Below are 13,070 nucleotides of genomic sequence, written 5' to 3' on the forward strand. Positions count from 1 at the left end.
TAAAATATAAATACAATTTAGAGAACATGAAAATGATATTTTAGGCTACGCTTTGAAAGGATTTAAAAATATTGAGCTAACTACCTGATTGGAAAATAAGACATAAATAGCAAATACTAGGAATAAAAGAAGAATGGCAACTATATTATTTCAGAGTGTATAAATGTTGAGATTATTATAGCTACGGATTCTATAAATGTTTACATTAAACTATATTAATGTTGAAATGAGCAACTTTGTATTTATAGATGAAATGGAGAAATTTCTTGAATGATGTTGTTTATAAAACATGACATAAGACCAAATGTGCTTATAGTACTGTATCTATTCAAGAAATAAAATATATTCTTTTTTATTAAAAAATTTATTTTCCCAGTTGCTTTTGCTACTATATTTTTGGGAAGAATTAACGTAATTATAAATAAAGTCTTAAAAATAATGGAAGAGAAAATATATCCATCCTCTTTCTATTGCCAACACATTACAAGAAAGAGAACCATCAGGCCGTGTGCGGTGGCTTACGCCTGTAATCCCAGCACTTTGGGAATAGGAGGCTGAGGCAGGTGGATCACGAGGTCAGGAGTTGGAGACCATCCTGGCTAACACGATGAAACCCTGTCTCTACTTAAAATACAAAAAAGTTAGACGGGCGTGGTGGTGGGGGCCTTTAGTCCCAGCTACTCAGGAGGCGGAGGCAGGAGAATGGCGTGAACCCAGGAGGCGGAGCCGAGATCGCCCTGCTGCACTCCAGCCTGGGTCTCAAAAAAAAAAAAAAAAAAAAAAAAAAAAAAAAAAAAAGAGAGAGAGAGAGAGAACCACACACTCAAAGAAAATTATAGGACAATTTTTCTCACAGAAAGTTATGAACATTAAAAAAATCGTCAAATAAAACCCACCCAAATACTGTAAGATAATTTACCATGACCAAGTGAGGTTTATCCCAGGTAGAAAAAGGTGGATCTAACGTTCTTAAAATAAGTTGTTATTTTTAATAGGACAAAGAGTCATTTCAGCAAATACAGAAAATACATTGGACAAAATTTCACTCACAGGATAAAAGTGCTTAGTGAGCAGAAGAATACTTCTCAATCTAATAAAGGACATGTGTAAAAAATGAGCGCTAATATATTTATTGGTGAAATGCTGGATGTCTAGCTATTGGAGAATAACAAACTGTGCTATATTTCTATAATATAATGTTTTCAACAACAAAAATAAACGTCTATAAGTAAAGAACATGGGGAATTGATAACAATAATACATTGAGAGATGTCTACTTTCCAGTGTACACACTACAGTCTTTTATTTAAATTATAGACAAAAGAATTTTGTGGTGGAATGAACTAGAATATTGATGCCTCTGAGGTAGTGAATGTGTTCATATGTAGATGGTCTCCTACTTAGGACGGTAGAATTTACGTTTTTTTGTTTGTTTTTGTTTTTGTTTTACTTTAATATGGTGCAAAAGTGATAAGCGTTCAGTCAGTATTCAATAAATTACATGAGGAAATCAACACTTTATTATAAAATAGGCTTCGTGTTGGATGATTTTACCTAACTGCAGGCTAATATAAGTGTTCTGAGCATATCTAAAGTAGACTAGGCTAAGCTGTAATGTTTGGCAGGTTAAATATATTAAATGTATTCAGTACAATTTTGACTTGACAATATTTTCAACGTATGATGGGTTTATTAGGATGTAATCTTATTTTAAGCTGAGGAGCATCTGTACTGTGAAGGGAAGATAGAGTTGATAGTACAATTATGTATTTTATTAGGATTTTGAGCAACAGATGTATGTATACAGTCTCACTGCATAGTATATATTAGATTCTTGAACTTCATTATAAGTACATTTTATATATGTGTGTGTGTATATATATATAACTATAATTATAGATATGCTGAAGTATTTGTAAAATAAAATACTGATATATGCAATGTCCTTTGAAATACATGTCTTTTTTACAAAAAGATGGATTGACAGATGGATCTATGGACAGATAAATGATAAAGCAAGTATAAATAAATTATAGACTCCAGGTGATGTGCATACGGTTATTCACTTTATAATTCTGCATATTTTCATGTATTTGACATAGTATAATATAATGCTGAGGTCTTAAGAAATGACTCCCTTTGTTTCATCCAGGACAGACTGTATGTAGTCAAATAAAGGAAGGCAGACATGATAAAAAAATATTACAGTATTTTAAGTGAGAAATGAGTTCACTTTATCTAAGTGTTTCATTTTCCATTACTATGTAATAATCCATCATACTCAGTGGCTCAAAACCAAAATGATTATAAATATGCTCACTTACTCTGTGGGTCAAGAATTCTCAAAACATATAGTGGTCTTCGCTTTTCTCTGTCCCACAGTGAGACTTCAGTTAAGCATGATTCTAAGTCTCAAGATGAGTCAATGCTGAGAACTGGAATCATCTAAAGGTTCCTGCATTCGTGTGGATTGCAGCTGACTGGGACCTTAGCTGGGACTTTTGGTTGGAAAGCAACAACACTGGCTGTCTGTATGGATGCTTGGACTTCCTCAGAGCATGGTGACTGGATTCTAAAAGCAAATATCTTAAAAGAACAAAACATAATGCATAGCATTTTTATGAACTAGTTTTGAAGGTTACTTAGGGCTACATGTGCCGCACTCTATTGGTAGAGGCAGCCATTACATTATATAAAATTTCAATACAAAAAGTAGGTACTACTGTTCAATGGAAGAGGTGTCAGAGTCATATTTTAAGCAGAACATGTAAGGTGACAGATATAGTTGTGGCTATCTTCAGAAAATATAATCTATATTCATGTAGATATCTAAAAAAATAAGAAAGTTAATGCATTATTAAAATTTCATAGTAAGACCAATAATTCTTTACGATGGTTTAGATATGGGATACTAGTAAAAGAGAAGAAATTATAGGCCTAATAATTTGGGGTAAGAAAATGAGTAGATATTGAATATTTATGATAGGAAATAGTAGGGAATCTGATTTGATTGTGAAAATCAATAATTCATTGTTTGCATTAGTCTAGGATGCCTTTATAGGTAGCCAGATGGTAATGACAAAACCACATGTACATTTTAAACTCAGAGAGAAATCAAAAATAGGGATGCAGACATAGGCATTATGAAAATATTAAAGCCCACGTCACAAGATAGCTTATAGAAAGCACAGTTAGAGTCCAAGGGTGAACCAGCCCCAAGACACTTCAAAATTCAGGGAGGATTAGAATGAGCCAGTAAAGACTTAAAAGTGAGAACCATAAGCAACTCTTCTGAGTATGATGTAATAGAACCCCCCCCAAAATAATATGTCATGAAAGATTGAGTATTCAACTTTGGGAAATGCTCCTGTGAAATCAAGTGGGAAAAGAATGAAGACATGGCCATTGGATTCACCAATGTGTGAGGTGACTTCTTACTTTCACAAAAGCAACCTTAGCAGTGTGGTGGGAATAGAAGCAAAAAAAAACCCAGGAAATGGAAAGAGAGACTACAGATAAGTCTTTGAAAACGTTTTCCAATTAAAGAAACAGAGAGCCCCAGGCACAGTGTCTCAACCCGGTAATCCCAGCACTTTGGGAAGTTGAGGCAGGTGGATCACCTGAGGTCAGGAGTTTGAGACCAGCCTGGTCAACTTGGTGAAACCCAGTCTCTACTAAAAAAAGAAAAAAAAAAATTAGCTGGGCGTGATAGCGCATGCCTGTGATCCCAGCTATTTGAGAAACTGAGGCAGGAGAATCACTTGAACCTGGGAGATGGAGGTTGCATTGAGCCAAGGTTTCATCACTGAACTCAAGCCTGAGCAATAGAGTGAGACTCTGTGTCAAAAAAAAAAACTAAAATTAAAATAAAAAATAAAGAAACAGAGAGATTATAAATTTAGTGGAATATTTAATACAGGACTCAATTGAAAATTGTGCTGATTTTTGGGGGGACGCAATGAGCCAAATTAATGTTTTTCAAAATTGAATGTTAATGATTAGGAACATTAGTTTTCTATTTAGAATGTGCTAAATATTTTACATATAACACTTCACTGGTTTTCACAAATTTAATGAGTAGGTCCTATCCTATCCAGTTTGTTGTTGGGGAAATTAAGAGACCTAGAAATATTAAATTATCTGTTTAATGTCAGAGTTAGTAAGTTGTAGAGTTCACACTGGCATCAAAGAGTGAGGCCCCAGAAGTTAAGTTTCTTATCTTTCACATCACTATGCCTCACGCTAGTTATAGTAAATGTTTTGATGGCATCTTACTTTACAGATGAGGATATAATGATTCAGCCATATGGACAATGTAAAACTCAAAGAGTCTGGAAAGCAAATTGGATCTGATCAATAATCCCACCTACCTCCACCAACTCAGGAATCATGTACATATGATTTACAATTGATGGCTACCTTGCCACTTATGTTTTTACATTTATTTATTTATTTATTTATTTATTTATTTATTTATTTTGAGAAGGAGTCTCGCTCTGTCGCCCAGGTTGGAGTGCAGTGGTGCAATCTCGGCTCACTGCAAGCTCTGTCTCCCGCGTTCACGCCATTCTCCTGCCTCAGCCTCCTGAGTAGCTGGGACTACAGGCTCCCACCACCACACCCGGCTAATTTTTTGTATTTTTTAGTAGAGACAGGGCTTCACCATGTTAGCCAGGATGGTCTCGATCTCCTGACCTTGGAATCCACCCGCCTTGGTCTCTCAAAGTGCTGGGATTACAAGCATGAGCCACCACTCCCGACCTGTTTTTATGAAGGAAGACAGCAGCTAATCTATTTTACAGCAATAGAAGTAAAGAATTCTTGTTCACACTGGGCTAAAATCTATCTGTCTGCAGCATTCTTTTATTAATCCCTATTAGGCCTTCTATATCTATAAAAGTATATTCTAACTTCGATTCTATCAATTCTTTAAACATTTGCAAACTTTTCCTCCTAAAATCAAATAGTTTTATGAAAAAATATATATTGACTTTCTCTTATGTGTTGGCTACTTTTTAACTAAATTACTTTTAACACGTATTTTTCAGTGATTTTTTCTGAGACAATTCTGCTGAATGTCAGGAATATGTACTACTTTCTATTATACAAATCAGACCAGTCATTTTAATGATCTTGATTCATTGCATCTATGGGCCTTTAAATGAAGAAAAAGACTTAAGCTTCTCTGCATCATTAGTTCTATACTTCATGAGAAAAATGTCTCTTGGAAGTTAATGAAAAGCACAAAATAGGCTATTCTGACAGTGTCAGGAAAAGAGAGCCTGTCTGCAGCATTCTAAGTGTTTCTCTTTTCTCTATTTCTAACTTTTGCAATGGGCTACAATGCTGCACCTACAATAAATTTTGATGTACAAAGGTAGTGTGAGCTTGAAAGTTATTTGAAATTGCACAGGAAAACGTCCATAAATAACAAGTGGACCATGAGCAAGTGCTATGCAATTATTGGCAGGTGCATATGCAGTGTGCTTTACCTTCTCTATACATGATTAATCTGCATGATCAGCCAAGCTTTTCTTTAACAACTTGTAATTTCAACAGATGTGACTTTTAGACATTGGATTTATAGACATTGCCTTCTCAGCTTATTTGGAAGAAAAGTAAAATTAGATATGCCATGGATACAGAAGCTGATATTAATATGCTGACTAAATAAGTATTACATTACAATTATAATTCTAAGCTGGGATAGAAAGATGCTGTCTCCAAAAAAGTGATTAATGTCAACTTTAACATTACATTAACCAGCATTGATTACTTTGCTGAAAGATATAAATGATTATTAATAGGCAATTTCATAGATTAAAAATATGAAGGGGGATAGCATTGAAATGTTTACAGTACTAATGTATTGGCCATTAACCTAAAAAAATCAGGCTACAATTCATCAATTGCCAAATAGAAGAAAAACACTATCACTGAGTTATGGCTCTATCTAAATCTTATACTATATCATTCATGATGATAATCTCATAGTCAGCACTAGAAATATGTGTAAATGAAAGTCTTTTCTATTATAGAAAATGACTTTTTGAGATAAAGAGCACCAAATAATTTGAACAGCACTACTTGATTTTCATCAGAAAGGCTGAACAGAATTTAATATGTGGTATTGATTACTTACTTAAGAAATAAAACTCATTAGTCTACACAGAAGTAAGCAGATGGCATGTCTTTGTGTCTTCTCTGACTAATAAAAGTAAGATATATTTGCTTTAAATCCTAAGACACATTCATTTTGGTAGATTACAAGAGAGGCAAACTTATGTCTTGAATGGTTTTAAAAGCAGCCTGAGTAAATTATTCATGGAAAAGACTAATTCTCTTTGGATGAATTAATCTACTTCTGAATGAACTTAATGTCTCATCTTATTGAAGCCACAAATATAGGAATATCCTTATTTTTATTAATACTGATGTTTGTCTACTTAAAAAATTAGTTTAGAGAGGCAGGTTATATAAGTAGATAGCACAATTTTTGAGATGGACTTAGGCATCAATATTTAATTTGTTACATATAAATGATTTTTAAACATGATAAATATGTTTTTTTGAATTCTTCTTTCACTTCGATCTGCCTATTTTATTAAGATTAAACACTTTTAGGATTCAAAAAATACAATATTATAGAGAGTATTATTTGTTGATCTCTAATTCTCTGACATTGTGATAACCTGTAGAAGAATATATACTGCATTTTGATATCTGTACCAATAGAAGACAAGATTTTTCTTTTTTTGTATTATTATAGTTTAAATTCTAGGATATTTTCTAAACAAAGCAAATTCACAAAATTAGATGTTACAATGATTCAATTCCCCAAATGTATACGGTTTCTATCACAATTACATGTAAAAATGAAGTGTATATTATATGTAACATATACTTATACATGTATGCACGAATATATGTATCATTACATTACATATGCTGTGGGTACTATGCTTACTGCCTGGGTGATGTGATCATTCATACATCAATCCTCAGTGACACGCAACTTACCTATGCAAGAAACCTGAAAATATACCCCCTGAACCTAAAATAAAAGTCAAGAGAAAAAAATAAAAAGAAAGCAAATTGAAACCAGATCTGCAAAATAGAATCTAACTCTAAGATTAAAAGAGAGAGAAAGAGAAAGAAAATCTCAAAATAGCCAAGTAAGCGGCACTAGTAATCATGGCAAGCAAATTCAAGAGCAATGAGTGAAATTGGCAGGAATTCTGTAGACTGCATTAGTGGGTAAGTACAAGTTGTTATTATTATTATTATTATTATTATTATTATTATTGCAGTAAATTCCTGAGCATTAAGGAAGTGCCTATAAACTTTGTTTCTAGATATATCTTCCCAGACAGTTTTTCACACCAGGGAGAGACTTCTGGAGTAGTAATCACAGTAAAGTAAGATAGTTACAGTAGAGGTAAAGGAAGGAGAGGGTCTAAATGAAAATGGGGGGAGAATAAGGTATGAAAATCTCAGAAAACAAAGCACCATGGATGTCACATGAAAACAACAGAAGAGGATATTTGTGAAGCTAGAAAAGCCATCTAAACCAAACCTTTTAAAGACTTTTGGACTAATCTCATAAAAAAGCAATATAAAAGTATTAAGATTCAATCTTAAGAATCATAATAATATTCTTACCAAAGGTGAAAGAATATAAGAAAGACATTCCCATTATTCAGGTTACAACTGTAATGTACTAATTCAAGTAAGCTGAAAGATATTGAAAATATAATGAAGGACACAAAGTAACATTATTGTATTAGCAAGGGCTGCCATAACAAAATATCATAGACTGAGTAGCTTAAACAATAGAATATCTTTTTTTTTTTTTTTTTTTTTTTTTGAGAAGTAGTCTCACTTTGTCTTCCAGGCTGGAATGCAGTGGTGCGATCTAGGTTCGCTACAACCTCCATCTCTCGGGTTCAAGCGATTCTCCTGCCACAGCCTCCCGAGTAGCTGGGACTACAGACGCCCACCACCACGCCTGGCTACATTTTTTGTGTGTGTTTTAGTACAGACGGGGTTTCTCCGTGTTGCCCAGGTTGGTCGCGAACTCCTAAGCTCAGGGAATCCACCCTCATCAGCCTCCTAAAGTGCTGGAGAATTTTTTTTTTTTTTTTTGGTTGGAAACCGGATGTCTGAAAACACGGTGCCGGTATAGTCAGACTTTGGTAAGGTCCCATTTCCCAGGTTGTTGATGTCTGCCTTCTCACTGTGCCCTCACATAACAGAAAGAGAGAGAGAGAGAGAGAGAGAGAGAGAGAGAGAGAGAGAGAGAGAGCGCTCTAGTCTCTTTCCATCCTCTTATAGAAAATTAATCCCACCGTGTGGCCCCACCATCATGATCTCATCTAAACCTAACTAAAACCCAAGAGTGCACCTCTGAAGTCCATCACATTGGGAAATAGGGCTTCAGCCTATGTATTTGGAAGGGCCAGCAACATTCAGTCTATAACACTGATAAATCTGAATTGGACAAAAAATAAAAAGTGAAGTCACAAAAATCAGAAAAAAATTAAAATTAAGAAAACCTAATTTTATAAATAAAGTCTTATGTAGAATAAACACAGGAGTGAATAAACGAAACAAAAAAAAATCCCCAAAACAAATACAATGCTAAAAGCAGAACTATTTTAATTGAATTTTACTATTTATTTTTATTTTTTAGAGATGGGGTCTGGCTCTGTCACCCAGGCTGGAGTGCAGTGGCACCATCACAGCTCACTCCAGCCTTGAACTCCTGGACTCAAGTGAACCCCTTGCTTCAGCCTCGTAAATAGCTGGGACTACAGGAGTACACCACAATTCCCAGATAACTTTTAAAATGATCAGCTACATACAACCTTCAAACGTCCAGTAAAATTAAAACTGAGAATTCAGTTTGATTTGATGAAGTGGAAGTCTTCTCCATTTTACCTTTTAAATTATATTATAGAAATATATTGATCAGAAATAAACTTTCTTTATTAAATATTAGTGATGTGTTTGTATATTATGTTGAAGTTAGATTAAGCCCAAATTTTCTTTTCAGAAGCATATAGTTTATGTGTATTTGTTTATTCGGTATTTGATATTACTTTTTAAAAAAATTCTTATTGGTATTTATTTATTTATTCACTTGTATTTATTATTTGAGATGATTCCTCGGTCTGTCTCCCGGGCTGGGAGTGGAGTGGCTTGGATCTCAGTTACTGCAAGGCTCCGCCTTCCGGGGGTTACGCCATTTTCTCTGCCTCAGGCCTCCCGGAGTAGCTGGGATACAGGCGGGGCCCGCCACTCGCCCGGCTTTTAGTTTTTTTGGTATTTTTTTAGTAGATGGCGGGGTTTTCACCGTGTTAGGACAGGATGGTTCTCGATCTCCTGACCTCGTGATTGTTTCGCCCGTCTCGGCCTCCCCAAAAGTTGTTGGGATTACAGGCTTGAGCCACCGCCGGGCCCGGGCCTTTTTATATACTATAATCTAGTAACAAGCATATTTTCAATCCTATTTCACATATCCCACCTTACCAACCTTCCTCAAATGTATGTTTTCAAAATGCATTTACCATAAAAGTGAATATGTCATCTGTTTTTATTTGACGATTACTTCAGTTAACACCATTATTTAGTTAAATTTAGTTAAATAAAGTTTAAGAAGATCTTTTATATTAATTTTACTGCATTGATACCAAGTCAGACATTGTTTATAAAATAACTCTAGTGAGAACACTTATTTGATAATTACTATCTAATTTTAAGAGATATAAATATGTTTCAAAATGTATACTTACAATTAGATGCAAATGCAAGTGACAATGGCAGAAAGCATAGTACTCTGCATAGAAGCTGTAATTAGAGCAGCAGAATGTGAGTAGATGAAAAAAAACTTTCAAATAAGGCGCTGATACAACTACAAATTTGAAATTCTGCTAATAAGTCCCTGAACTGTATCAATACTAGAATAAGACAATTTTAGATTTTATAAAAGTATGTACTTAAAACTTGGCATTAAAAAGAAGGTCATATCACTATCTTTGACAATTATTGCTAGCATAAAATGTGCTTTGTCCTTAATTTCTCTATAGCTTCTTGATTTCTGATGAAAAATCACCAAGATTTTTCTAGAACATGACTCTGCTCATTAATCATCCTTTTGTTTAATGGCCAAGCACATATTTCTCAAGAAAATGTGAAAAGGCATCTCTTATTTATTGAATTTGTCCGTGTTGATTACTGAATGTTCAAATTTGCTTTAAAACTGATAGATTATCACTGAATATTAAAATGATGTCACTAATAAAGCCTAGAATAAGAGTGATCTCCTATTCTAGATTTTGAATTTTTTTAAGAAAGGCTAAAATATGAATTCATTTGGTGGAATCATGCTATACAAAACTTGTCCATCCTACCTGGAGGGTAATTTATTCACTGTGATTTTGGGGGATTCATTTAGTTTCACTTATTCTCAGCTTCTTCATCTATAATTAGACAATTTTTTTTAATTACCTTGTATGTTTTAATAGAGTTAAATAATTATACTTAACACACTCACTACAGAGCCTGGGAAATGAGATGATCAGTAAGTTCTCTAATCTCCTTCTCCATTAATTGTGCTGAAATATTTAATGCCTCTGTGGGATGGAATGTGTTTTCCCCATTTGCATTTTATTTCATGTGAAGAGAGTTCCATTTGTGTAACTCTCTTGGTCTTTCTGCCCAGAGGACTTGGTATTCCTTAAGTCATTGGAACATTTGAGAAGAAAAGATAGAGCATGCTCTGTCTACCTCCTCCTCTCTGTCTGGAATCATTTACCTAAAGGCAGGTTGAGATTTCCTCTGTCCCTCTGCTGCAGCCCTTCCAGGTAGAAAGGCTTGTCCCAGGCCAGCATGACTTGGTGTGTGCCTTTCTGTATAAGTCTGGGATTCAGTATTAGGAAACCTGCTACCTGAACATAAACTCCATCTCCTCTAACCTAGACTTTTCCACAATAAAACTATACATGTATTTTATTTTCTATTTACTTTATTACTTTTCCTTATTTATTTTATTTTTATTTGTTTATTTATTTTTACTTTTAGACAAAGTTTTGCTCTTGTTGCCCAGGCTGGAGTGCAATGGCGCAATCTCAGCTCACCACAACCTCCGCCTTCCAGGTTCAAGAAAGTCTCCTGCCTCAGCCTCCTGAGTAGCTGGGATTACAGGAATGCACCACCACGTGCAGCTAATTTTGTATTTTTAGTAGAGATGAGGTTTCTCCGTTTTGGTCAGGCTGGTCTCGAACTCCTGACCTCAGGTGATTCACCCGCCTCGGCCTCCCAAATTGCTGGGATTACAGGCGTGAGCCACCACGCCCGGCCCTTGTTTCTTATTTTGTATAGAACCCAGGTGGAAAAGAGGTTTGCTATTTGCTGGGTTTCCTCAGAGACCTCAGCAATCTCGAGCTATCATTGCCATTGGTCAGTATTTGGACCTTGAAAGGTAACAAATGCTGATACAATAATGTGACTCAGCTCATAAGTCATTCTTCAAAATCCCCAAGCCACGAAGTTTGTAAGTCTTGTTTACCATTTATTTCCCTTATCAATGCAACACAGGAAACATCACAAGGCGGGTGACTAGGGCCTGAGAATTATCCATTCTGAATTTCCTGTCAATTTGAGAAATTATTTCATCAGCTATTGCCCATCAGCAAAAATAAACATACTTACCTCCCCAGACTCTCATTTCTCAGCACTCCTTTCCCAAAATTGGGGTAAATTGATTAAAAAGCAGGCAATAATACTGATACAACAGGGTGTTTACATTGGTTGCTATGGGAAAGATAGAACAGATAGAACAGAGAAAAACATGTAAATAATTAACACTGTTTCAGCCAGTAAGATATTTTTGTTTCTTAAATATTTTCACAATTCTACATTTACATGAATGTTATTGCATTTTGTCCTGTCTTACGAGGCCTCTCTACTAATTCAGATTGTGAGAATGCTATTTATTTTTAATTCTACTTCTTCCAAAAATATTTCCTGATGTTTACAATGTAATGCTGCTACTTCCTCATATATATTTTTCCTTTTACAATATATAATATATTTGCATATTCAAATACATTATATATTTTCATGAAGCAGCAACTATCATAAAAGGTAACTTGTCCATACTAGAAATCCTATCAATTTCTTGGATAAGCATTACCATGTCGTATTATTAAAGAAAATGTTTTTGCAGAATAAATATGGCATTATTTCACTCCTTTTAATAGATATGATATCTTTGTTACTACAGAATAAGTTCACCAGTTCTAATGATTATGTATAAGATGTCTTTGGAAAATATTTTAATAATTGCTCTTCAGAAATCAATCTTCATATGTCATAAGTAAAATTCCAATTTTCTAAAGTGTGAGAAATTACTAAGCTTATGAAACAGAAAGATGAGGACTGAATAGCAAGGTTATAATTTCCAACATTTTAAATAAATAGTGTAGGTAGAAAAATATCAGGTAATTTTGATTGTAAATGTCACTTGAAGTAGATAGTGGCATTTGCTAAAAGATTTTCCTGATACCCACAGAAGCATTTTAATAATAATAAAAAAGTTCCTTGGATTTCATGCCCTATATTAAATTGTTAAATATTGATGAATAATTTACAAATTTTAACTGTCAGTTGGTATTTCTCCTGTGCATTAGAGGCCAAAAAAGCTGATACCTCTTTTTCTTAATATTCAACTGGAAAAAAATAACTGCTTTTAAGATGGCCCATATATGCAAAATATATAGGGTTGACTTAGAAGTGTTTTCATAACTTGGTTTATATGCAGTCTAAGTTGAAACTTAGAAATATAATCATTTGTTACCTGTAAATTTATATGATGTTTTTAGACACTCATCCTTAACTTGAGTTTCATAATTCTGGCAGTTTTTTTACAATGATAAAATTATAATTTTATGTATATCTACAATTTAAAAAGGAGTAGATCTCAATTTCCTTTGAACCTGAAACTGCTCTAAAAAACAAAGTCTATTATTTTAAAAAAAATTGAGAATGAAGTAAGAATATGTAAATAA

At 34.1% G+C, this 13,070-nt stretch overlaps 1 long non-coding RNA gene across 1 annotated transcript; it reads right to left on the reverse strand.

The window, feature by feature from the left end:
* Positions 1-2,486: 2,486 nt before the first annotated feature.
* LOC108521037 (uncharacterized) lies at positions 2,487-11,798 on the reverse strand. The gene is made up of 3 exons (XR_001883106.1): positions 11,713-11,798; positions 9,795-9,849; positions 2,487-2,586 (listed from the first exon to the last, which is right to left on the reverse strand). It is a non-coding gene; the product is annotated as an uncharacterized LOC108521037 (long non-coding RNA).
* Positions 11,799-13,070: the final 1,272 nt, after the last annotated feature.

This window comes from Rhinopithecus bieti, unplaced genomic scaffold (genome assembly GCF_001698545.2).
Source record: "Rhinopithecus bieti isolate Rb0 unplaced genomic scaffold, ASM169854v2 scaffold_55469, whole genome shotgun sequence".
Classification (NCBI taxonomy): domain Eukaryota; kingdom Metazoa; phylum Chordata; class Mammalia; order Primates; family Cercopithecidae; genus Rhinopithecus; species Rhinopithecus bieti.